Genomic DNA, 26,676 nt, shown 5'->3' with positions numbered 1-26,676 from the left:
AGAAGAGGCAGGGAGCTCTCGCTTGAAATTTAAGGTCCTTTCGGTGCGTGATGCAGTTTGTTACTTCATACTCAACATGTGATCTAGGCGCCGCACTTCTCTGTCTCTAACAATGCCCAAAGAGATCTTGTGCATGTAAAACGAAGTGCAAGAAGCTTTTTCAGCCCCGTTTTCCCCATGCATGAACTACCGAATAGCTCATATTCTCGGCTATGGGCGCGGATGGAGATACGAAGACACGTTTTGTCTGGACATGCGTTCTGGCCTAACAAGGCATTTCACTGTTTTGCTCCTCGTTTGTAGCATACGACAAGAATAATGTCATTGCCCAAAACACTCGCGTTTACTTTTTTATCGCAGAACTGCCGCTCCGCCTACCTCGGGTGCTCCGGCTGGACCTGAGAGTGACAAAGCTGGCGAAAAGTCGCAGCCTGACGGGGCAAAGTCTGCTGCGACAAAAGGCGACCCGCCGAAGACGGGTACGCCAGGTCCCGACTCAGCGAAGCCGTCCGAGCCACGTTCCGGTGAGAAAAAGGCGGGCGGCAGTCCTCCAAAGTCTGGTTCTCAACAGCCCGAACCGACAAAAGCCGATTCTCAACAACCCCCACCCGCAAAGACTGATGCCAAGCATCCCTCGCCGCCGAAGAGTGAAGCCGCGAATGTCAAGACGGATCCACAGACAAACGTCCCGCCGCAAACCGTTTCTGGAAAACTTTCGCCAACACGCCCTGATCAGCCCATTCCGCCGGCCGACGCAGCGAAGCCTGGAGGCGGAGTCCCCGAGTCACCACGAGCGGCGACAGCTATTGTTGAGCTTTCACCGCCTAACTTACAGCAAATGCAGCCAGGTCCGGACTTCCATAGCAGCAATCCAGCTGAAAGCGGTATAGTAGGAGACAAGTTTTGCTTCTTCGGGGTCATGAGCATCATCTTGGCGATCCCGATCATCGCCATTCCACTGTTGCTTATCAGCAAGGGCAGCGACTGGAACGTGAGCGACACTTCGTCTCATTCCGACTTCTTCGGTAACAGTGTTTCTCATTGAGGCAAGGTTAAACAGGGATAGCTGGGCTGCAGCACTATCGGATTCTTAGCATAATTACCATTATAAACATGAGAACGAATGAATGCGTCTTACATGAGTTTTGAATGCACTTATCTTTAGCTCCACCTGTTAATGAACATTTAGCGCAAAAAATAGTTTTTAAACATTCAACCTCTTATATATTTATCCGTACTAGTGGCTCTCGCTCATTTAGGTCGACGCATGTCCTATCGGCCTCAAAAGCTCCGAAAGATGCGTGTAAATTTCGTAAGCAGTCTTTTAGCACATTTGTATCGCCAAAGCGAGTTTATTTCATATTTATTTACATATACTGCCGTCTTGCATAGCAAGATATTGCAGGAGTGAGTGCATACATATTTCAATCAATTGAAGAATACGTTGTAGGGGCAAAAAGAAAACAAACAATATGCAGTTTTGGGTGGACAAACTGCATACGGCACCAGGACTGATATTCCTCCAGCGCGCCCGTCCAATATGCTCTCGGTGTTTGTCCAAGAAGTGCCCGTCGATGCTTTGGTGGACACAGGTGCGACAATTTCTGTTATTCACGCTGATTTATGTTCCCGTCTAAGGAAAGTCACGACGCCATACGATGGACCGACGCTAGTTGCAGCCCAAGGAGACCCTGTTCGACCTTCCGCTCTTTGCTCTGCCCGTGTCCTGATCGATGATACCCAGCACCTCCACCACTTATGACGTCTCTGTTGGCACGACGTTTATTCGGCCCGAGTACTTAGGAGCGAACCAGCAAAAGCACACACTCGATGATGATGATGATCACACATAACTGAAGATGAGGATCGTGCAACGAAAGATGATGATGATAATATACAGATGAAGAAGACGTGCGTAATAAACGCCCACACTATCAGGAAGAGCTGGTTGGATAATGAACATAATTAGGCGATAGGTCGGCAAATTCATCACTCGTTAACTCGCGCAAGGACCCCTCAATGCCATTCGAAATCGCCAATTGTGAGTGGAAAAAAGGAAAAACCTAAAACAATCAATAGATGAATTCAAAAGTAAAATGTTGAGACGATGACTTCTTTTGGTGGGCCGAGAAGAAGGGTTAGTGAAAACAATGGGTCCATTGACGTAAGTTTTCTCATGAGCAATTATGTGTAGCCGAACAACACGGTCACAAATACGTCTATGGGCCAGAGGTTTTAGTAGCAGCTTTCCAGCATGTGATGTCTGTGAGAAATGGTGGTCATAATTATATAAATCTTATGATGTTTTTCCGAATACACTCAAGAGTTAATTCATTTCAGCGTGTCATATGCTTATTTATTGGAATTATTTGTATCCCTGACCAGTCATATCCCATCAAAATACTCAAGCTCCCGATCATGTGTTGCGAGCTACCATAGCTCTTCGTAGAGACATTTTCTTTTGTGGGCGCCGCCATAGTGCGTAGGCAGTGGCGCCATCTATGAGCCTTCGACATACTGCCTTGTATGTTTTGTATGCCAGGTATAGTTTTTTTTTTTTAACAGGTTTGCCGACCCTGTGCCGTCGTATTATTTGGCATCACGCTGGTCACGTCAGCTGGGAGCGAGAGGGGCGATAGTGAGACAGGCAGCTGCGCCGCGCCGAGAAAGGGGTGAATGAGTCATGCTGCCAATGAGCGTTTGCGAAAAGTAGGTCAGTGATAGGCTCGATGAGGTATAAGCCGCCCGACGTGAGCGCCAGCGAGAGCTTGCGCGAGAACGGGCCCTCCGTCGCAGGGCCATACCCGAAGTGTGCCGTCACGGCCGTTACGGCTAACGTCTTTATGCGACGGAATCTTCCGTAGGGCGCCAAGAGTTGTAGGGCATTTCAACATCAACATTTTACGGGAGAACTGGATTGTGCAGTACATGCGTGCGAAGTTTCGATTAACATATTTTAGCAATGCGTGGGGCCAACAGCCAACTACGATTAGGGGCACCTGCGTTGACTTGGTCTTCGCGAACGTGACTGTCCTGCAGCCGAGAGGTGCGCCTCTCGCTGTATACCACATCAATCACAAAGCCGTGGTCATGAGGTGCAAGCGGCGACAACGGCGTCAGGAGCTCACGCAACTCCCGGCAAGCTTCAATGGCCAGGCAAGATCAAGCAACGCAAACGGAACGCCCCAATAACGAATAAGGTACAACGCACACTTAAAATAAAGCGAGGGCCCGTGTTCCAGTCCGTGAAAACGCAAAGAACAGCTCCGCTGTTCCAATAGTTTTCAGTGAGTGGAACTGGCCGCAGCTTTTTTTTTTTTTCGTGGGCGCCATATTTAATGATGATGATTTAATGGCATCCCCTTTGATATGGGGCAGCGACATATAGTCACCTAGCTTGCTTGATTTAATCAGGTATTGTACGCATGTTTTTTATCGAGCATTTTTGAATACATATCCTTAACATTTCTCTTGTTTTGTTTTTCCTTCCAAATCTACCTTGTACCGCTACCTATGACTGTAGAGATCCTGTCGTATCAGTCTCTTCCCTGATTTTTTTTACATCAATACTGTTACTTATGTCGACTGTTCACCGGTTGATAGTTTCGTCCATTTTAAACCGAAGATCATCTGGAAGGTGCAGGTTACCTACTGTTCTCACGGGGTGAATCCCTTCGCATTGTTTTAGGATGTGCTGAGTGGTCTCCAGATTTTTGCTGCAGCATACACATGCCTCATCTAGTTCCGAATATTTGCTGCGGTACGAGTATGAATATGAATATTTGCTTCAGCATATTGCGTAGACAGAGACGCCATCTATGGGCAGTCAGTATGTTCGCTTGAGCGAGCGCTCCATCTTGTACGCCAGGTATACGCTCGGCGGCAATGTCTTGTTATCGCGTTCGCGTACTCCATTTAGTTTGATTTTTCGTCTTCTACGTGGGAAATGGTCCTGCGATACGTACTGAAGTGATAAAGTCATCGTGGCCGGAGTTTCTGCGGGTTAAGGCCGACGGAGCACCCAGCGCAATATGTGCGTGTGTTTTAGCCTGCAATCAGGCTCGAAGATAAGTTGGGTATTTGTGAAAATTGGTTTCGCTAATGTGACCTTTGCAGTATTCTGCACTGTAGTTCTAAGCTGTATTTAGCAGCAGTTAGTAGATGTGAAATGTGACGATCCTAACAGCGTGAGTGCCGTTCCTGTACGGAATAGGTTGTGCTGTTTACTTTGACAAGCGTTCAAATTGTGATTTGTAGATAGATTGGGCGAAGTATTTTTCACGAAATAAAATAGTTTGGTTAGTAATAGCAGCCTACCATGTAATACTTGTCGAGTGGGCGAGCGACCGGCTGTGAACAACGCGAGCGTCCGAAGCAGTGCTTCGGGGTTATGCAGGGTGTTTCACTTAACTTGGGCCAAACTTTTAAAATATGCAGATGCTACGTAGCTGGACTGAACCAAGGTAATATGGTTTGCCATCGCTTGGAGATATTCAGAATATTTTTTGCATTCCGCTTAATCATAAGTTGCTTAATTTGTTCAGCAACTTCTCAATTATAATAATTTGAATAAAAGCAAGAATGAGACAATTGCAGAGCAACATCAAAAATTTACTGTGCAGCATTCTGTTGCTCAATATACGCTACATAAAAGTGTTTTGCGAGCGTGAAACAAGCCCGCGAATACATGCAAAGTTCCCCGAGCGGCCAGTCGCGCGGCAACCCGGCGGCAGCACTTTTCACCCACAGCCGTGGCGGATGTTCTTCAACAACGTCGTCTGTGGTTGGACAAGAGGCGCCCAGAGACAACTAGTGAAATCTCTATTGGGCCCCCTTTCGGGATCTATTGGCCCCCCGCGTAGCAACTGATCTCATTTGTGTACTGATAGCGCTATGAAAAGACCACGCGTAGTTAGGGCTCCCGAACAGTAGCGTGAACACGATGAGCGGAGATGGGAACAGCAACGTCAATATGCACGACGGCGCTGTGCTCAGGCTCTTCTGGACTTCGTTATGTGACATTGGTCTATCGGATCAGGTGATACCACAGCTTCGTTGGCCAACCAGCTTCACAGCTTGGATTAGAGCTCCTCCCCCCCCCTCCCCCTTCTTATTTGCGTCTCACTTTTCTCTTCAAGTGAATGATATCTCTTGTGCTCCAAGGATTGGACATGATAGCTTTTTTTAGTTCCAAGTGGTACAAATACCTTTACGCAAGCATAAACTTTGATATCTCTTATGAGCCAAGGATTAGACATGCTAGCTTTTAAGTAATAAGTGGTACAAATAGCTGTATGCAAGCATAAACTGTATTCTTAAACCACAGAGAATCGGCATCGCACGTACCAGCACTGTCAAAGAAATCGTCATAAGAAGATTCTAATCTGTCACTACAGGCACATCATCAGCTTTTGAGAAGTCACGAAAATGTGTATCCTTAAGTTTTTCGTTTTAAAAAAAGAGAACTTCACAAATACCGCTCTGTGATCCGATATCCCATAAACTACATCACATTCAATGGTGCTTGGGATGTTACTTTGCACAAAAACCAGATGAAGAATAGAATTAGGCTCATCATATACGCACGCGTGTATTCATGAACTAGTTCTCTTAGGTTAAAACAAAACACAGTGTCAATAAGTTCTTCATTGTTGACAACATCGTTACTAGCAGCTGTGAAAGTACTCCAGCCAATGCCCGACAAATCAAATCACCACAAAATATCAGTTTAGTGTCATGCGACGTAATAAAAGCTATAAACTTTTTCAGTTCTTCCAACACTTCCCACCTTGCCCCGGTGGTCTAAACACCTTACGAAACATGGCCTCGACTCCAGGCGGCTCAGCAATGCCTACAACTTAAATACCCTTCCTAAACAACAGGTCTACCCCCACCCCTGGAATTGCTATCGCATCTGCGTACACCAAGCTGGGGAGGCATACATTCGTTGTCAAAGATACCATCATAGAGCCTTCTTTCGGTGAGTGCTATAAGTCAGGGTCGCGGATTGCAGATAAGTGCAAATCCCTTGTGCCCGACACTCCTACAGTTTACATTCATAAGTTTCAGTGAAGAACACTCAGGAAGTCGTTTTGTTTTTGCATTTTTAGACATGAGAATCTTATCATTCGCGGCCTAATCCCAGGCGTACAAAGTTCCATTGACTTATACCTCGTCGTGAACATGTTTACCCGATCATATTGTCAAGGTAATAACAGCACACGCAACTACCGGTCACACAGCAGAACAGTTCCTAACGAGCAGCACGTCTTCTTCGTCGTCTTCGTCTTTCGCCACCGAATCCTCCGCGGCGCGCAAAATAAAGCGCAAGCAAACTGGAACTGCACCACGCGGAAATGTACTGAATTGACGTGTCATTATATTCGCCCACTTGAAAAGCATCGGCTCGATGCTTTGGAAGTAGGGAAGGTAGGTGGTCAGTGTGCGTAATATAGCTTCATCGTAGCCACGTGGACGATGTCCGGTTGTGGTGTACGGCGGGAGCTTCGCCAGGTGCTCTCTGGAACAACTGTGTAGTTGACGTCATTGAGGCGTTGAAGAACCCGGTATAAGCTTCGAAATAACGCCGGAGAAGTTTCTCCGACCTCCCGCGCTGGCGGACGGGACTCCAGATCCATACTTTGTCGCCGGGGTGGTAGGTAACTTCTCTGTGGCGGAGATTGTACCTGTGAGCATCATAGTGTTGCTGAGAGCGAATGCGCAGGCGAGCTAGCTGAAGAGCGTCCTCAGCACACTGAGCATATTGGGCAGCATTCACTGTGGTAGATGCGAAGGCGTCGGGCAGGAGCATTACGTCTAACATTGTGGCAACCTCGCGGCCGTGAAGCAAGCGGAAAGGGGTAAATCCTGTGGTTTCTTGAACGGTGGTATTATAGGCGAAGGTTACGAAAGGAAGGACGCTGTCCCAGTTCTTGTGATCCACGTCGACATACATTGAAAGCATGTCAGCGATGGTCTTCATGAGCCGTTCGGTTAAGCCGTTCGTCTGTGGATGATAAGTTGTTGCCCGACGATGAACAGTGCCGCTGAGACTCATCACTTCTTCCAGGAGTTTGGCTGTGAAAGCGGTCCCTCTATCGGTAATAACCACTACTGGTGCACCATGGCGGAGGACAATAGCCTGCATGAAGAAATTAGCGACGTCGTTAGCAGTAGCTCGTTGAAGTGGTCTTGTTTCACAGTAACGAGTGAGATAATCTGTCGCAACTATAATCCATCGATTGCCAGCCGAAAATTTAGGAAATGGTCCAAGCAAGTCCATTCCGACTTGTTGAAAGGGTGCCCGAGGTGGTTCGACAGGTTGTAACAAGCCAGCTGGTTTTATGGGTAGCGTCTTGTGCCGCTGTCAGTCTCGGCAAGTCTTCACGTAGTGCTTAACCGTACGGGATAGTTTAGGCCAGTAGTACTTGTGGCGGATACGTGTGAGAGTGCGCGTGAACCCCAAATGGCCGGAAGACGGTTCGTCGTGACAAGCATGCAGGATCTCTATCTGCATAGCAGATGGCACCACCAGAAGATCGGCTTGAGAGTTGCAGTCAAAGCTTTGCTTGTACAAGACGTTGTTGCGGAGAAAAAACCACGAAATTATGCGGCGGAATGCCCGTGGTGACTGCGTAAGTTGGCCCTCAAAGTAGTCGATGAGCGGGCGAAGCTCCAGGTCATCCCGCTGATGCTGAGCCAAGTCAGACGCTGTGACGGCGCAGAGGAAACTGTCGTCTTCAGTTAGCTCAAGCGAAGTCGTTTCTACAGGAGCGCGGGACAGACAGTCGGCATCTGTGTGCTTGCGTCCCGACTTATAGACAACCGTAACGTCGAACTCCTGAAGGCGAAGACTCCATCGAGCAAGGCGGCCTGAGGGGTCTTTGAGACCGGCAAGCCAACACAACGAATGGTGGTCACTGACTACTTTGAAAAGTCTTCCGTACAAATATGGTCGGAACTTGGATATCGGCCGCACAACAGCTAGACATTCTTTTTCTGTAGTCGAGTAGTTCGATTCGGCCGATGACAAGGTACGACTAGCGTAGGCGATCACTCTTTCTATACATTCTTGCCGCTGCACAAGGACGGCGTCGAGACCGACATCGCTTGCGTCTGTGTTTACTTCAGTGTCGGCATCTTCGTCGAAGTTACCTAGGATTGGAGGAGTTTGAAGTCGTTGTTGTAGGTCACAAAAAGCGCGATATTGCTCGGGGTTCCAAACGAAAGCGACACTGTCTCTTGTGAGATAATGCAAGGGCTCAGCTATTTTCGAAAAGTTTGGTACGAAGCGACGCTAATACGCGCAAGGTCCTAAAAAACGGCGAACCTCGCGTTTTTCGTAGGCGTTGGGAAGGCTGCAACAGCTCGCGTTTTTTCAGGATCCGGGCGAATTCCATCGCAGCTTATGACATGACCAAGGAATTTCAGCTCCGTGTAACCGAAGTGGCATTTTCAGGCTTGAGTGACAGGCCTGTTGTTCGGAGCGCATCAAGCACTGTACGAAGACGCTGAAGATGCTGCTCAAAAGTCTCCGAAAGAATGACGACGTCGTCCAAATAAACAAGACACGTTTGCCACTTTAGACCGGATAAAACAGTGTCCATCATTCATTGAAAAGTTGCAGGAGCTGAGCACAGGCCAAAAGGAAGAACCTTGAATTCAAAGAGTCCATCAGGAGTAATAAATGCGGTCTTTTCCCGGTCTCGGTCATCGACCTCGATTTGCCAATAACCAGTACGGATATCCATTGATAAAAAATATCTGGAGTGTCGAAGTCGGTCCAGCGAGTCGTCGATGCTAGGTAGCGGATCTTTCTTGGTCTTTCTTTGTGACGTTGTTGAGTTTGCGATGATGAACGCAATGTGCCGTCTTTCTTTTTAACTAGCACCACTGGTGACGCCCATGGGCTTGTAGATGACTGAATGATGTCGTCAGCAAGCATTTGTTTGACTTGTTCACGAATGGCGTCTTGTTCTCTTCGAGACACACGGTAAGCATGCTGTCGGATGGATCTTTCGGCGGGTTCGGTTATAATTCTGTGCTTCGCAGCGGTTGCCGGCTTGATTTTTGACGTCGTGGCAAAGCAGTCGCTAAAGGAAAGCAAAAGAGAGCGAAGACTATCTTGCTGTTGAGCCGATAATTTAGAATTCACATCGAGTTGAATTGTAAACTGCTTCTCATCGTGTTGGACGGAGGAAAGATCTGCAAAGGATAGGCTTGTTCTCGCGTCGCCGATTTCTTCGAAGTAAGCGACAACAGCGTGCCTCGTGAAGTGCTGGTATTCGCGACTGAAGTTCGTGATTAGGATTTCAGCAGGCTGTTTGGTCAGTTCGAGGAGGCCGCGGGCGACGCATGCTTGACGAGAGAAGAGGATGGATACCTTGGTTTCAAACACTCCAAGGGCAGTTTGGTGCTTCTCGTTCACTACGGTAACCAGTACATTTGAACGAGGTGGTACGGTCACAGAATCATGAGAGACACCCAACGCTATCTTGTGCGATTTGCATTCGTGCGAGCTTGCGTTGCCTGAAAAAGTTACCAACAGCTCTCGAAGATTTATAATGGCGCCATATTCTCTAAGAAAGTCCATTTCCAAGATAAGCTGCCTGCAGCATTCCCGCAGTACGACGAAAGATCCGATAAGGGCATTGACGATACAGATGGTCCGCTTCGCCGCAGTGGTAGCAAAGTGGCCGATAATCCGAGGTGCGCCACACGTTTGATTTCCGTGTGATATCTCGCGGGCGTACGCATTCATACGAGTTTACATTTGTAGAGGGAAATTGTCGTGGTAGAGCTGAAACAGGGGAAGGCAAACGTTGTACTGTAGATGGTTGAGGGCTCCGTAAGGCTTCGGCATATGTTAGGATTGGAGCTTCCGCTCGCGTTGGTGCCAATGGTTGGGTCACGGTCCTGGTTTTGTCACGAATGATGTCACCAAGCGCAGTAACGGTTGGTTGACAAACAGTTTTGCGAACTTCCTCAAGCTCTTCATGCACAACGCTTCGCACAAGCTCTCGCAGTGCTGCTAAATGATGTCCGCCGGTGAAACATGACATAGCGGCGATGGTGCTTTGGTGATCGTACTGTTGGGATCGTTGCTGCAGCGCTCGCTCCATTGTCGTCGCTTCAGTTTTGAACTCAGCAACCGTAGCTGGAGGGTTGCGCATGAGTCCAGCGAAGAGTTGGCTTTTCACCCCTCGCATTAAGAGGCGAACTTTCTTTGTCTCGGCCATACCTGGATCAGCACGTTGGAACAAGCGGGACATGTCTTCGACAAACATAGTTACGCTTTCATTTGGCTTCTGAAACCGACTTTGCAGAGCCTGTTCGGCCTTTTCTTTCTTTTCGGGGCTGTTGTATGTCTCGCACAGCTGTCGTCGGAATTCTTGCCAGCTAGTGATGGAGCCCTCATGATTCTCTAACCACGTGCGAGCGTAGTCTTCAAGGGCAAAGTAAACGTAGCGCAGTTTCTTGGAGTCATCCCATTCATTGACTGCAGTGACTCGGTTGAAGTGTTCAAGCCAGTCCTCCACGTCCTCGAACACGTCACCATGAAATGACTTCGGGATGCGCGCTGCATAGACGACACTCTGGTTGAAGTGGACTGGACTGTGTCACTCTCTTGCGTCTGACTCGTACTTGCCCCTGTGGTTGACATTCTTACTGAGCTGAACTGGCCGTATTCAGGAGGTAGTCCTTGGAAGCGGCGGCTGTGGCGAAGTGCCTGGTTTTCCTCCGGAATCGTGGGAATGAGGGTAGGGACTTGAAGCGTCAGGAGGTCAAATTAGGGCATAGGATGATACCCAGCACATCCACCAATTTGTCACGGTAATAACAGCACACGCAACAACCGGTCACACAGCAGAACAGCTCCGATCGAGCAGCACGTCTTCTGCGTCGTCTTCGTCTCTCGCCACCGAATCCTCCGCGGCGCGCAAAATAAAGCGCAAGCAAACTGGAACTACACCACGCGGAAATGTACTGAATTTGACGTGTCCATATCGTTCTCTATTTTCACTGGTACACTCCCACAATTTTTCTCTCATGCCTCGTACTTTTTCGAGTACTTTTCTGTCACATACATACCAGTCTTTTTCAGTTGTCCACGATTCTTTAGACCTAGGAGTTTCTTCCTGTAATCGAGCTACATAAAAATGGGCCTGGTTCGATTTGGGCATTTAGATACAATCCTGTGACACCTTTCATTACCAGCTATGGTAAGCTGGATGAAAGGCTGAATTGCTCTTTGGCTTGATGTTGGTGATAGGCAGGGCAAGCGTCACTCTACGTCAGCCCCATTCATAGCTCCAATACGCTTCTTCGCTGTCAGCGTCCGTCCTACTGTGCGCTCGAGACCCTATGTTTCCAAAGAATGGCCCAAGAAATTCTAGATTATTGTTCCGAGCTGAAACTGAAACTACACTTTATCACGTGTAATTATTGGTGGAACACTTAAGGTTTGTGTCGTTAAATTGTAAAGCCCACAAGTACTAATCGGCAAGAGGCGAGCCTGAAAGCCTGCGCATGCGCTTTGGTGTAAAATAACCTTGGTTTACCTTCCGCTCCTGTCACCATGACAAGTTGTCTTCGTCAAGATAGTTACACAAATTCTCACAGTAGAGGTATTAAGGTCAAACATTGCTGCGTCCTAGTTTCTCAACATTTTAACGATGATTATGCAAACTGCTTCAGATGTGACCTAATCCTATGAAGGCGCAGTCAACTTATTGCCTTGTGTACTCTTTGCTCGACTTTAGTCTCCGCCGCCACCGTTATTCACACACCGAGCACTTCAACAAGTGATTTCTGTGACATTTAATTAAACGTTTACTTTCTCTAATAGGAAGAAGCTTTCAACGAGATAAGGTATTCTAAGATCTCGAAATCTTACGTATAGATTTGACGCTGGTCCCTACACGCACTCCCTTCAGTGCTGTTTGATAATTTTGACGCTTACAGAGGACGTTAGACTACCGGCATGCCCAAAGTGTATTGACGAATTATTGGCGTGGGGATGTGTGCAGGTCTCGATGTCTACTGATCAAACCAGCCCGGCCGTGGTCGTTCGCATTAATCTCTCCTCCACCAAGCTTGTCCATCGGCGAACATCCGCTGCACGCATCGGCATCGAGCAAGCTGGCACGTCCACGACCCAAATGTTCGGCCAACCCCGCAAGGAACAAGATGTAGTGTGCCACAGCACCCATTGCCTCGCTCTGGCGTCCCTGCTGCAGTCAAGGCTCAATAGGACAGTCGACCCCTGCGCGGACTTCTATGGCTACGTGTGTGGTTCGGGCCATGGTAACGCGTCATCAGCTGCGTCGAAGGTACGCCGGCAGCTAAAGCGGCAGCTAACGTTACTCTTTTGCTCGTCTGTTTAGAGTATTCGGTTTCTCTTACCGCAAAAATGGGTCCTGAACATTGTTGCTAGACATTTAAATTTGTACTTCCTTTGTTCAATGAGGGATCAAGAAATCACCGGACAAATAAAGCTAATTTATTTATTTATTATTACCCTCAGGGCCAAAGGTATTAAAGCGGGGAGTGGGCAAATGAACATAAAACAATAATAAAAAACAGTTAGAACGTTCAAGTACAAAGGCTTCTGATTATACAGTTTTAGCTATGGTTTAATCATCGCAAGAAATTGGTAACAAAGTACGATAGTGAAATGGTAAATACAAAATGCACTTAGGTTACAAACATAGTAGGAAAAATTCTTCGATTATACAATGTTAGCTAAAGCCGCTCGAAACCTTTGGTTATCGTGAATGGATACGATTTCAGCAGGAAGGTGGTTCCATTCCGTGGATGACTGAAGGGAAAATGATTGCAAAAACGTTTTAGTGTAACATGATTCGAGACCAACCTTATAATGATGGTCGATTCGAGGCGATACGTATTGTGGCTGAAAAATGAAATCATTGAAGAGTGTTGAATGGTGGTATTATAGCACTGCACGGGCCAATTTTCCAGCACGGGCCCGGCCCGGGCCCGTGTTTACGTTAGGCTGCGCGCCCGAGCCCGCCCGAAGGTTTTATGGCGTGACCGGGGCCGGCCCGGGCCCGGAAATAATTTGCGTTACCCGCCCGGCGCGGCCCGCTACCCCTTTACCTTAGGCGCGAGCCCGGCCCGGCCTGACTCGAAACCTGCCCGAACCCGGCCCGAGAACGAAGAAGGCCGCCGAGCGGCATTAAAAAAGCTAAAATAAAGAAGAGAATGAAAGGAATCTATTCTTAAGGCATAAATACATGTCATATGCAATTAAGAGCACCATTTCAGTGGTCTGAACGCAAATACCAGCGCACAAACTAGTTGGAATGACCCTGCCGTGCAGTATCGCCAGCAGTTTCCAACCGCGCGTTCTTGATGGGGCCCAATACACTTCTATCGCAGCGCCGCCACAGTATTTTTCCACGTCAGGCGCGTCACTGCAAAGCATGCGCCGCCCCAGCCGCTCGTCCCACCTCAACCGTATTGTAGTGCACTCTAGCCGAAGCGCAGCCACGACCGGTCTTGAGCGCAGCGCATGGATGGAGTAAATGGAGAAAGAAAGCTTCTCGTTCCTCCATGGTGCAACGTAATGTGCTGCTGTAAGGTGGCCGGTTGAGAACATGCGTGCAATCATAGATGGACGCAGTGCCATATTTCAGCCGCGTGACGAATTATCTTAATTTACCAGTCATCGTTTTACCAATTCGCCTTTAAAGAATCTGGAAGTGGCGAACGCGGTTGCACCGCGCTGAAAGCATTAATTACATTGATTTAGGTAAGCAATACAAGGCGTCCTTTGGTTTGAGGCGACTTCGGTCTTTCTGGAATTTTACATTCTGTTCAAACAGCGCAAAATACGACGGAAGAAAAGGGAAGTACACAGGAGTTGCACTGCTAGCTTCCTGCTGCACCGGGGCAACAGATTTTTCAGATTCGAGACGCGCGAGGTTAACTCGCTGCACGTTACATGCACAGCACTAGAAAGTCCGAGCCGGGCCCGAGCCCGTGAAAAAACTGTCCTACCCGGCCCGACCCGGCTCACGGACCGGGCCGGGCTCGGGCTTTCGGGTCAGCCCGAGTCCGTGCTGTGCTCTGGATGATATAGCTTGTGAAAAAGAACTAAACGTGTCATTTTGCGACGAGAAGAAAGTAGACTAAGCGAAAGGTTAATTTTCATGGCAGACACACCTGCAGTTCTATTGTAATTACGTAAGATGAAACGAACTAAATTATTTTGAACGAGTTCTAATGAATTAATTAGTTTATCAGTGGCAGAATCCCAAACAGCACATGCATATTCTAGTTTCGGACGTATAAGGGTAGTATAAAGAATCATTTTTATGGATGAAGGGGCAGTTGAAAAGTTACGGCGCAGGTAGCCAACCATGCGGTTAGCATTGCTAAGTACGTAGTGGTTATGAACATTCCAAGATAAGTTAGCAGAGATATGCACACCTAGGTGCCTGTAAGAGTTAACCATTTCCAAGGGAACATTATTTAGATAATATGTATGCATGCTGTCAGTTATTCGGGATACACGCATCACTTTACATTTGCCAACGTTTAGTTCCATTAACCAATTTTTGCACCAATTAGCTGCAGCAGTTAGATCAGACTGCAGGTGGTTAGGATCTTCTGCATTAGTTATTTCACGAAAGATAACACAATCATCAGCAAATAAGTGAATGTTATATGATAGAGAGGGAGGGAGGTCATTAATATGAATGAGAAACAAAACAGGCGCGAGCACTGAACCTTGCGGTACACCGGAAGTTACGCTTCGAAGTGGTGAGTTATGGCCGTTTGCGGTTACAAATTGAGTGCGATTAGATAGGAAGCGTTCAATCCACTTCAGGATGTTAGTGTCAAGGTTCAGCTGACTTAGTTTATAGAGTAAAAGTTTATGACAGACCTTATCAAATGCTTTAGCGAAGTCTAAAAAATGCAATCTGCAAATGATGAACGATCGAAAATACGATGTAATTTATGCTTTAATGACATCTAGAGTGCCTTGAAACAATTTACGAGGCACATAACAAGGAAAACCACGATATGCATTTTGAAGATACGAACACGAGGTGAAAACCATACACGTGCCTTATTTTCAAAAATAACAGTTCATGTTTAAAAACACCTATACAAATTAATGTATCAAAAAAGGTCGGTTTGAATGTGACACGAACGTTAGCGTAAAGAGAGCGCAGTAAACATCGCTATGAATCCGGGGTGAATATTTTCGGAGGACAGCAGACGACTTACGTTAACTCGAACAATTCACATTGTGCAAAAAACACTTACATTATCATGACGTTTCTAATTAAACGAATAGAACGAAAGTAACCTCGAGATATTTATTTGATACCTTGCACTGGCCCTTCTGGGATGTTTTGTAGAAGCCGTCATAAGGCCGATGATTCTCAGGTGCCATGTATTCTGAACTAAGGTAGATGTTGTTCTATGTCCAAGAATGGAAATATGCAGCGCCAGTCCTTGGTCAGCTCTCAGTTATGAGACGAGTTTAGGTGCCTACAACATTACAGACAGTGCCGAAGACGGGAAAAGTCCTACAACGGGCACATTATTGCATGTAAAAGGTAACGGTCCGGCTCCGAAACGTTCTGCCTTACGTGTTTGCCCCTAAGTGCTATTCTGAAAGCACCAACAGCTGCGCCTATAGATGCACTGACAAAAAAAGACTGTAGGCAATGTACAATATACAAGAGCAGGCGAGCCAGAGACCAAAATAATAACCAGGAGCGTGATGGGAGATCTTCGCTCGAAACGCGTTCTGTTCAGTGGCTGCGACGTCACGAACTTGCGGTATGCAACATTTTTTGAGAAGGGAGGGAGAGAGCAGCTAATAGGCAAGCGGTGAACCATTCCGTAGCCGCTCCCGCCGTTTGGATCCAATCCAATCCACCAGACGGGCCATGCGAAGCCGGTCTCATAGCGAGCGAATGATCGTTCGAACTTCACATCTCTCTTCGTGTTCTGCTCCCAGCAGACGACCTGCTCGGAATCAAAATGATTGACAGGAGCGTGTCGTCATTTTGACGTCACCAAAAACGATGCAGTCAAACGTCCGGGCAGGTCACCGCTTGCCGATTGGCTGCTCTCTCCTTCCCATTGTCGCAAATTTTGCATACTGTCACTTTGTGACGTTGCAGCAACTGAACAGAACGTCTTTCGAACAAAGATCTCCGATCGCGCCCAGGGACCGTGCTTTCCCCGCCGAGGGTAGTGTTGGGACCGACCGATACCGACGGGCAGGGAAACGAAGAAGGGCATTTCGGCTGCGGGAGCGATCTCCAGCTCACCGGCTTGTGCGGTGAACTGGAGTCAGCTCCGATTGCGTGGCGGTGTTCTTGCTGCCCAGTGCGGTCTCCTCCATAAGTCGAGCTTACCGCGTACCTCCAGCAAAATTGCCGCGTATACACTGTTGAAGTACACGCTGCGTGAGTCCCCAGGCGTTAGCACTTTACTGAGCGTAAGTGTCGACGCGCGGTGCTAAGATAAATCTCCTTCCCCTGCTTCTCAGTCTCTGCCACACGATGTGGAAATGCGGCAATATGCGGAAATATTGTTGCAGGAAGAAAGCAGGCCCACGAGTGTAGAAGAATGTATATCTACAAGCGAAGTATATGGCGTTCAGGCAACGACCAGAGTCTTCGTCTTCCTCTCGTTTGCGTCACCTTCTTCTTTCCCTTCACCGTAACATCACCCTCCCGGTGGGGTTAGCTCCGTCCCGGTGCAGGTTATGGAGCGTAGCTTAATGGGGGGACATAGGGCTTGAGCCTGGCGACGTGAACAACATCGCTGGTGACGTTGGGAGGCACTGAAGGCTGACCGACTCGGTGGATCTCGTATGTCACTGTGATGTGTGGTGCGCGACGGTGATAGTTGTGGTGTGCGACAAGTAGCGGTACATTCACGGTACATTCAAACAAGAAGCAGACGACAAGGAGAGCACGCGCCGCTCTACCGCGCCGCGGCGAAAACGACGACGCCGAAGACCGTCCGGCGCGTGAACACGCGGCACAAGAAAAACACCAAAAGAAAGCGAATCCAATCACAAAGGAACACGGAGCCTCGAGCAGCCAATGAGAAATCGACGAATCAACCAGAGCAGCAGAAAAAGGAGCCGCGCTGGCAGTAGGGGGAGGAGTTCCAGAAGCGGCACCAGGACAAGGTCGGCCACCGGATCGGGAGTTGAAGACGGCCGTCGGGTTCCGGACCCGAGCCACCAGGACTTCACCCGGCCGGGGCCTCCTGCCAACCCGTTCCTGGGAGTCGCCACTCTTCCTGATCGTAAACAGCTGCCCGAGGCCGGCAAGCGTCTGCGCCCGTGGGCAGAACGAGAGCTGTCGGGCTACGGGCCCGAGCTCTACGACCAGCTGCCCGGCCAGAACGCCGCCGCCGTCAACCCCTGCTGCCGAGCCTCCTGTCTTCTCTCACCGAGCCAGAGCTGCCACGCTCTGGCAGCCTGCATGACGTTCCGACACAACGACTTTTGGTGAGACCAACACCGCTTATCTCGTCGTCTCGTCTCGGCTTCGCCGCGTCGAGACTGTAGTGCATAGTCACACCCGCAGCCTGCCCGAACTTGCCTCATATCATTAGCGTTCTAGCTACATGTTTTCATGTTATCTTTGTGTGTTTGGTTTAGGGTTTTCTTTTCGTTCTAGTTTTATTAAAAGTTTGTGTGTTTTTCAAACAAACGGCTTTGTCCCCAATTGGGTTCTGGGAGGCTCCGCCTCAGAGAATCGCCAGAAATATTAGACAAAAGAACCTGCTCATCACAGTCACGTCGGACAGTTGTCGTAAGATCTGGTATGGACCAGACTAACGGGAAAGTAGTTTTTCCGACAAGCCGACGCGACGTGAAGGCGTCCAGAGAAGGACAAGGGAACCAGGTCAAAAATCGTGGTCTTGGTGCCGAAGGTCGTAGTGTCTTTTTTGAGAAGCTTGCGAGACTGTGAGGCTATGACGGGCGACCTCTCGGGCCTGGGCGGCTAAGGCAATAACATCGCGAGCGTAACCAGCGCTGGGTGATTGTACTGCGGAAGGTAGCAGCGTGTCGAAGGGCAAGGTGGGGTCGCGGCCATACAAAAGGTAAAATGGGGAGAATCCGGCAGTATCGTGACGGGACGAGTTGTATGCGAAAGTGATGTGCGGTAAAACAACGTCCGAGTCGCGGTGATCGTCGGAAACGTACAGGGCCAGCATTTCAGTTAGTGTGCGATTGAGTCGTTCAGTGAGGCCGTTCGTTTGAGGGTGGTATGCGGTAGCGAGCTGGTGTTCTGTAGAACAGGAGCGGAGCAGATCATCTACGACCTTCGAGAGCAAGTAGCGGCCGCGATCCGTGAGTAACTGGCGAGGGGAGCCGTGGTGCAGGATGACGTCGTATAGTAGGAAGTCGGCGACATCTGTAGAGCAGCTGGTTGGCATCGCTCGTGTAATGACATATCTCGTGGCATAATCTGTTGCTACAGCAATCCATTTGTTTGCTTTCACAGAAATAGGAAAGGGACCAAGGAGGTCGAGGCCCACACGGAAGAAGGGCTCTGTAGGGATAGCAATTGGTTGAAGCCAACCAGCAGGAGGCATAGCAGGCGTCTTGCGGCGCTGACACAGGTCGCAAGAAGTGACATAACGGCGCACAGAGCGATAAATTCCGGGCCAGAAGAAGCGGCGCCGCAGGCGGTCGTAAGTACGAGTGATGCCCAGATCTCCAGCAGTAGGAGCGTCGTGAAGTTGTTGGAGCACGGCATGTCGAAGGTGCTTTGGAATGACTCGGAGCAGCTCCGGGCCATCAGGACGAACACTACGACGGTATAAAGTTCCATCGCGCAAGGTGAACATCCGCAGAGATGGGTCATTAGGCGTGGAGCTTACGCGTTCCATAAGTGTTCGAAGAACAGGATCTTGGCGTTGCTCGTCGCCAATAGGGAGAAACCCGGAGAGGGACAGAATACTGATGTCCGAGTCTGCATCGGTATCGTCCGGTTGATCCACGGGATAGCGGGACACGCAGTCAGCGTCTTTATGCAGGCGCCCTGACTTATACATAATAGAAAATGTATATTCTTGTAGACGCAATGCCCAACGTGCAAGTCGTCCAGCTGGGTCCTTCAAAGAGGAGAGCCAGCAGAGGGCGAGAGGATCGGTTACGACGCAGAAGCTCCGACCAAAAAGGTATGGACGAAATTTCGCGACCGCCCATACGATCGCGAGACATTCCCTCTCAGTGATGGAGTAATTTTGCTCGGGCGTGAAAAGAAGGCGGCTGGCGTAAGCGATGACACGGTCGTGGCCCTGTTGACGTTGAGCGAGGACAGCGCCGATGCCATAACCACTCGCGTCAGTTCGTACTTCAGTAGGCGCAGAAGGGTCCAAGTGTGACAGAATCGGGGAGGTTGTAAGCCGCTCGATCAGGGTAGATAAGGCTTGCTCCTGCAGTGGTCCCCAAGAGAAAGAGACATCTTTCTTAAGAAGGTCAGTGAGAGGGCGAGCGATGTCGGCAAAGTGTTTCACAAATCGCCGGAAATGAGAGCATAAGCATAGAAAACTACGGACATCGTTTGTTGAACAAGGTACAGGACAATTGCGCATGGCGTGGACTTTCTGTGGATCAGGTTGGATTCCGGCGGCGTTTACGAGATGGCCGAGCATGGTAATTTCACGGCGACCGAAATGGCACTTGGAGGAGTTTAGCTGAAGGCCAGCCCTGCGAAACACGGAGAGTATGGTCGTGAGGCGCCTCAGGTGGCTCTCAAAGTTTGCCGAAAGCACAATCACATCGTCGATATAACAGAGGCATGTAGACCACTTCAAGCCACGAAGCAGAGAGTCCATCATGCACTCGAATGTAGCTGGCGCATTGCATAATCCAAAGGGCATGACTTTAAATTGGTACAGACCGTCCGGTGTGACGAAGGCGGTTTTCTTGCGGTCCATCTCGTTGACGCTAATCTGCCAATAGCCGGAGCGGAGGTCAATTGATGAAATGTATTGGGATCCGTGAAGGCAGTCAAGAGTGTTGTCAATGCGAGGCAGGTGATAAACATCCTTCTTTGGTATCTTGTTGAGGTGACGGTAGTCAACGCAGAAGCGCCACGAGTTGTCTTTTTTCTTTACTAAGACAACCGGTGATGCCCACGGGCTACTGTAAGGTTCAATGATGTCCTTGTCCATCACCTTGTCGACCTCCTTCTGAATTATGGCCCTTTCTGTTGCGGAGACACGATATGGCCGCCTATGAATGGGGCTGGCGTCACCGGTGTTGATGCGATGCGTGACAACAGATGTCTGACCAAGTGGACGGTCGTCCAAATCAACGATATCGCGATAAGATGACAGGAGGTGACGAAGAGCTGTTGTTTGCTCGGAAGGAAGGTCAGGGGCGATCATCTTACAAACATCGTCCGCAGGCGTCGAGCACGAAGGAATGGGTGAGAAGGTGCGTTGGTACTCAGGAAGGATTCGGAGATCCAAAGAAGAAATCTCAAATTCTTCCAAAGGAGTGGTAAGTGCGACGGCAATACCGTGTGGCAGCACATGCGTCGAAAATCCAAAATTGAGGATGGGCACCCAAGCGCAGTTTTCGAGGATCCGGATTAAGGTGCTCGGTAGGGCAATATGGCGTGACAAAACCACTTCAGTAAGCGGGGACACGTCGTACTCGCCATCAGGTACGGGAGGACAGGGCGTCAGGAGGACATTGGTAGCCGCCTGTGGAGACATCCTTGCAAACTCAGCAGAGCATAAGCGGGGTGAAGCACAAGTTGTTGCGTCTGCGTCGGCAGGAAGCGGCAGATCCAGCTGTACAACACCTGCGGAGCAGTCAATTTGAGCAGAGTGTTTCGAAAGGAAGTCGAGGCCGAGAATTAGGTCGTGTGGACAGTGCTCAAGGACGATAAATAAAACAACGCTATAATGGCCCGCAATGGTCACGCGTGCTGTGCACATTCCAAGAACAGGTGAAGTACTCCCATCGGCGACTCGCACAGTGCACGGTACGGCGGGCGTCACAACCTTTTTGAGCCTTCGGCGGAGAGCAGCGCTCATAACTGAAAGCTGCGCTCCTGTGTCAACGAGAGATGTAACAGGAACACCATCAATTTCCACGTGTAGTCAGGGTCAACAGATGATTTGTGGGCCGGGTCGGAGTTGCAGCCTCACCTCCGGGAGCTTCACCGCCTAGTTTCCCGAATGGAAGCGACCGGTTGCAGATGGGGACCAAGAGCGGTGAACGAGAGGCGAACGGGACCGACGGCCTTGCGGAGACGGGGAGCAGCTGGATCTTGGTGGAGCACTGTCGGCGTTGATGTTCCTAGGCAGCGTGTAGGGTGAGAAAGTGCGATTGTCTGGTACTTGGTGGTAGTGAGTCGGAGACGACCACCGAGGAGACGACGACCAGCGGTTACGGCAATGACGGGCGATGTGTCCAATACCAGAACAATTAAAACAGATGGGTCTGTCATCCGCTGTGCGCCAGTCAGCGGGGTTGCGGTGGAGTGGCGGAAAGCTTTGCGTCTGGGAGTGAGCGGCCGGAGAAATTTGGTACGTGTTCGTATAGCGGACAGAGCAGAGAGATGGAATGCCCAAACTCGCTAGTTCTTCCCGAACGACCGCTTGTATAAGCGAGATGTTCTACCAAGATGTTGCAGGAAGCAGGCAGGACCACGAGTGTAGAAGAATTTATATTTACAAGCGAAGTATATGGCGTTCAGGCAACGGCCAGAGTCTTCGTCTTCCTCTCGTTCGCGTCACCTTCTTATTTTCCCTTCTTCTTATGTCACCTTCTTATATATATATATATATATATATATATATATATATATATATATATATATATATATATTGTGAGACGTCGGCCGATGCGATGCCTTTTTTTCCGAGCAGCCGCCCTAGTCAGAGACGAAGCACCGCACGAGACAAAAGATGATGATGAGTCGTATGTACAAATGACAACGACGATATGCACAAATAGCGCTCACACAAGATGATGAGTCGTATGTACAGATGACGACGACGATATGCACAAAATGCGCTCACACTAAGTCCCCCCCCCCCCCCCTTCAGGAAAGCGGTAAGCAAGACCGCAAGCTAGAAAGGGTAGGTACGGCGAATGTAAGGTTTCAGGCGAGATACGTTAACGATTTCCGTAGTGCGGCGGCGGCGTTCAGTAGCTGAGCTGACAGGAGTGACGCGGTAGTTAACGGCTGAAGTTCTTTCCAAAACGGTGTAGGGGCCGAGTTCGTTGTCTGCAGTCATTCAGTGTGATCTATTCGTGTTTGTTTGTGCGCGCTCACACGACGCTTGTTCATTCAGTTAGTAATAGTCGGGCGACATTTTCCAACGCACGCTACACATGCAATGCTGCCCGGATCAGCAGAGCAGCGCTACAGGTGTGTCCCTTCGCACGCGCTGCCCACGGGAAGCGCTTCTCATCAACACCACCGTTTCACACGCGCCTTGTCGTGGTCATCGAGTCTCTCTTCATGTCGGTCTACTTACGCCGCAGCACACTTGCTTACTTAATCAGCTCATGTTTACTACAATTCATATTGCTACCAAATCCGCTCACCTTACTTCGTATGACATTGCTGTGTTGCTGTCGCATTCATTGCTTCGCCCTTAGGGCGAAACTGTGACATTTTATCGGACCTATACGTCACAGTAAAGTCATATTCCTGCAAGCGCAGTACCCAGCGGCCGAGGCGTCCAGACAAGTTTTTCAGGGACGACAACCAACAGAGAGCATGATGGTCGTTCACAAGTGTGAAATGGCGGCCGTATAGATAGGGTCTAAATTTTTGTATTGACCACACGATGGCGAGGCATTCCTGTTCTGTAATTGTGTAGTTGCGCTCAGCAGGAGAAAGAGTACGACTTGCATAAGCCACGACTTGCTCTTCAGACTTCTGATTCCGCTGCAGCAGTACATCGCCAATTCCATGCCGGCTTGCATCAGTGTGTAGAATAGTAGGGGCGGTTGCATCGAAATGACGGAGCACGGGCCCTGACGTGAGAAGTCGTTTGAAGGTCTGGAAGGCGGCTTCACAGTCGTCCGACCACACAAAGGACGCGCCCGAAGTCAGAAATTTGTGTAGAGGAGCGGCGATGGTGGCGAAGTCACGGACAAAGCGGCGGAAGTAGGACGCGAGTCCTAGAAAGCTGCAGAGTTCTTTAAGTGTGGTTGGTGGCGGAAATTTCAGCACTGCAGCGATTTTATCGGGATCAGGCAGCATGCCATGCTTACTGACGACGTGGCCCAATACTTTAATGCTTCGACTTGCAAAGCGGCACTTTTTAGTATTGAGTTGGAGACCAGCCTTTGCTAGACACGTCAGAACTTGGTCTAGACGTTGTAAGTGCTGGGAGAAACTCGACGAAAAGATGACAATGTCGTCCAAGTAACAAAGGCATGTCTTCTATTTTAAGCCACGGAGTACTGTATCTATCATAAGTTCAAACGTAGCTGGCGCATTGCACAGTCCAAAAGGCATCACGTTAAGCTCGAAAAGGCCATCAGGTGTAGCAAACGCAGTCTTTTCTTTATCTTGCTCATGCATTGGAATCTGCCAATATCCTGAGCGCAAGTCGAGGCTCGAGAAATACTCGGCAGCTTGTAAGTTATCCAAAGCATCGTCAATACGAGGCATTGGATAAACATCTTTGCGGGTAATTTTGTTAAGCGTCCTATAATATATGCAAAAGTGCACAGAACCATCCTTTTTTTTAACAAGCACAACAGAAGAAGACCAAGGGCTTGCTGAAGGCCTTGTAATGTTGCGTGTCAGCATGTCGTTCACTTGTTCTTCTCACTTTTCGCTCCGAAGGTGACACACGGTACGGGCGACGGCGAATGATGCGAGAGTCGTCTGTTTCAATTCGATGAGTAGTTACAGTGGTCTGACCCTGGCCTCGCGAAGAAACGTCAAAACAAGCTGCATGCTTCATTAAAATGGTGAGGAGTGCATCCGTCTGGGCCGGATTGAGATCCGCACTCAAGGTGGCCTTAATAGCACTAGTGTGGCCTTCTGCGGTCGTACAATGAGCGGAAGATGTGGCAGGCGAAACACTGACGACACATACCGGCGCAGCGTCGGCGAGCTTGGCGACGGTAGACCCTTTCGGCCGTAGTAGTGGCTCAGGAGTCGTATTAAAGGCTGTGAGGCAGGCATAGCCACTCGAGAACCGGACCAAGCAAGAAGCGATCGCGAGTCCTCGATAAATGCAGCGCTGAGAGGGTACAACCAATGCGTCTCCGTCGACAATGTCTGTTGACTCAAGGGTAAGAACACGTGCTTCGTCTGGTTGGATAATAAAATCCGCTGCTGCAATGAGGTTGGAACACGGGGAATCGAAAACGGGATAAGTCTCGGTGTCGCTGATGTGGATGCTTGGGTCGCCGCACGAAATTAGTGCAGAAGCAGCGGACAGGAAGTCCCATCCTAATATCATCTGATGAGCGCACGTCGAAAGCACCGCAAGTTGTAAATGATGAGTAATACCGCCTATCAGGACGCGAGCTGTGCACTGTCCTGTAGGAAAGATGGGAACGTCATTGGCACCACATAGGACCGGACCAACATACGGCGTTTGCACTTTTCGCAGACGGAAGCACAGTTCACGATGTATAACAGAAATAGCGGCTCCAGTATCTACAAGGGCGTCGACGGAAACACCTTCCACACAAACTGAGAGCAAATTGGCGGGGCGAGCAGGAGAAATTGGGACAGTCCGATACGATGCAGTTTCTCCTCCGCAAACTGCAGCCTCTAGTTTTCCGAACGGGTGTCCACAACATGGGAAGCAGCACGCAAGGGCGGTGAGGAACGGCGGTAAGGTGAAGGAGAGCGACGCCGGGGCGAGCGGGATGCTCGTGCCATGTCCTGGGAAGGTGAATGAGAGCGACCAGAAGAGGTTGTGTACGGTCCGGGAACGTACGAATCTAGCCCTGGTATCCTGTCTCGCTCAAAGGTGTCGTAGCCTCGCGTTTCACCTGGGTGACGCCTGGGAACGTAGGAGTCAAACCTAGGTGCGCTGTCTCGCTCAAAGGTAGCATAGCCCCGCCTTTCCTCTTGCTGACGCCGACGGCAGAAGCGAGAAATGTGGCCGCGAATACCGCAGTAGAAACAAACAGGGCGCGACGACCGCCACGGAGAGTAGTACGGCTGTGCAGGAGTCGGTAGAGGCGCGTGGCAGGCGACTAGACTGGAGCGTGTCTAGACGCTGGCAGGCCGTGATAATATCTCCAACGCAGTTTGTGTTCTGCATGACGAGAGCATTAAAGGCGACAGTGCTGATGCCCTTCAGTATGAGGCGAACGCGATCAGCTTCCGCCATGTCACTCCGTGCGCGGCGGCAGAGAGCGAGGACGTCCTCAATGTAGGACGTTTAGGACCCATCCTGCTCTTGTATGCGCGTTGCCAGCTTCTGTTTCGCGACTGCGGAGCGTCCAGAGGACATGCCGAATATCTTGCGAAATTTCTGGGTGAATGATGGCCAGTCCGAAAAGTCACTTTCGTGGTTAAAAAACGATGTCTTCGCAACTTCGGTTAAGTAAAAAGCGACATACCGCAATTTGTGCGTGTCGTCGCAATGATTGGCGTCGCTGGCTCTGTTGTAGTGATCGAGCCAATCTTCGACGTCGTCGCCGCGGAGGCCGGCAAAGACGGGAGGATCTCGGTGTGTGGTGTTCACCGTCCAGGTAGGCCCAGCGGGCTGAGCAGAGGTGGTAGCAGCACTGGTGGACGGGTTGGTTTCTGCCATCACCGTGGTAGGCGAGAGCAAACGATGACCGGATCGGAGCTCCAGGGGAATCGGGAAGGAAAGAGGACGTGGGTATCGAAGCACTCTCCACCACTTGTGAGACGTCGGCCGATGCGATGCCTTTTTTTCCGAGCAGCCGCCCGAGTCAGAGACGAAGCACCGCACGAGACAAAAGATGATGATGAGTCGTATGTACAAATGACGGCGATGATATGCACAAATAGCGCTCACACAAGATGATGAGTCGTATGTACAGATGACGACGACGATATGCACAAAATGCGCTCACAATATATATATATATATATATATATATATATATATATATATATCATTTTGGCTACTTGCCACTTCAAGGTAGGTTGACAGCGCAAGGCTAGCAGAGGGGACCTACCGTGAAGCATGTTTTACCAACAAGCCCAATGTTACACCCTTCTACTTGCGACGCTGCTGTGAATAACGGAAATTTCTTTTTGCTTCGTGCATTGCCCTTTTCGGGCAAACGAGGAAAGCCCCAACAGTTGGCGTTAATGTTAATACATATGTGCGCACCCTAACCTGTCAAACATCGTCAAGACCGTAGGCGACTGATTAGGGTGCGGGAATAGAGTGATTCAACACTGCTTGACCCACAACCTGGTCTACGATCCAAGTTGACTTGTCTGTTGTCTCAGAAAGAAAATGTGGGCCCACACGAGGTCCTCAGTGCAACAGCCCGCAGGGGCACGTCTTTGCGTACACGTGTCGGTGAGTAGCGTCACCGCGGACTCCGAGCTAATGTGCGTTTCCACTCGCGTTCTCGAAACAAGCACGCCGCAGGAACACCTTGGACAATGCCTTGGGTGTCGGTGAGTAGCGACACCGCGCGTCCGAGCCAGACATGCGCGTGTCGAGCCT

Source organism: Dermacentor silvarum, chromosome 6 (assembly GCF_013339745.2).
Source record: "Dermacentor silvarum isolate Dsil-2018 chromosome 6, BIME_Dsil_1.4, whole genome shotgun sequence".
NCBI lineage: Eukaryota > Metazoa > Arthropoda > Arachnida > Ixodida > Ixodidae > Dermacentor > Dermacentor silvarum.
This window is presented reverse-complemented; position numbering follows the sequence as displayed.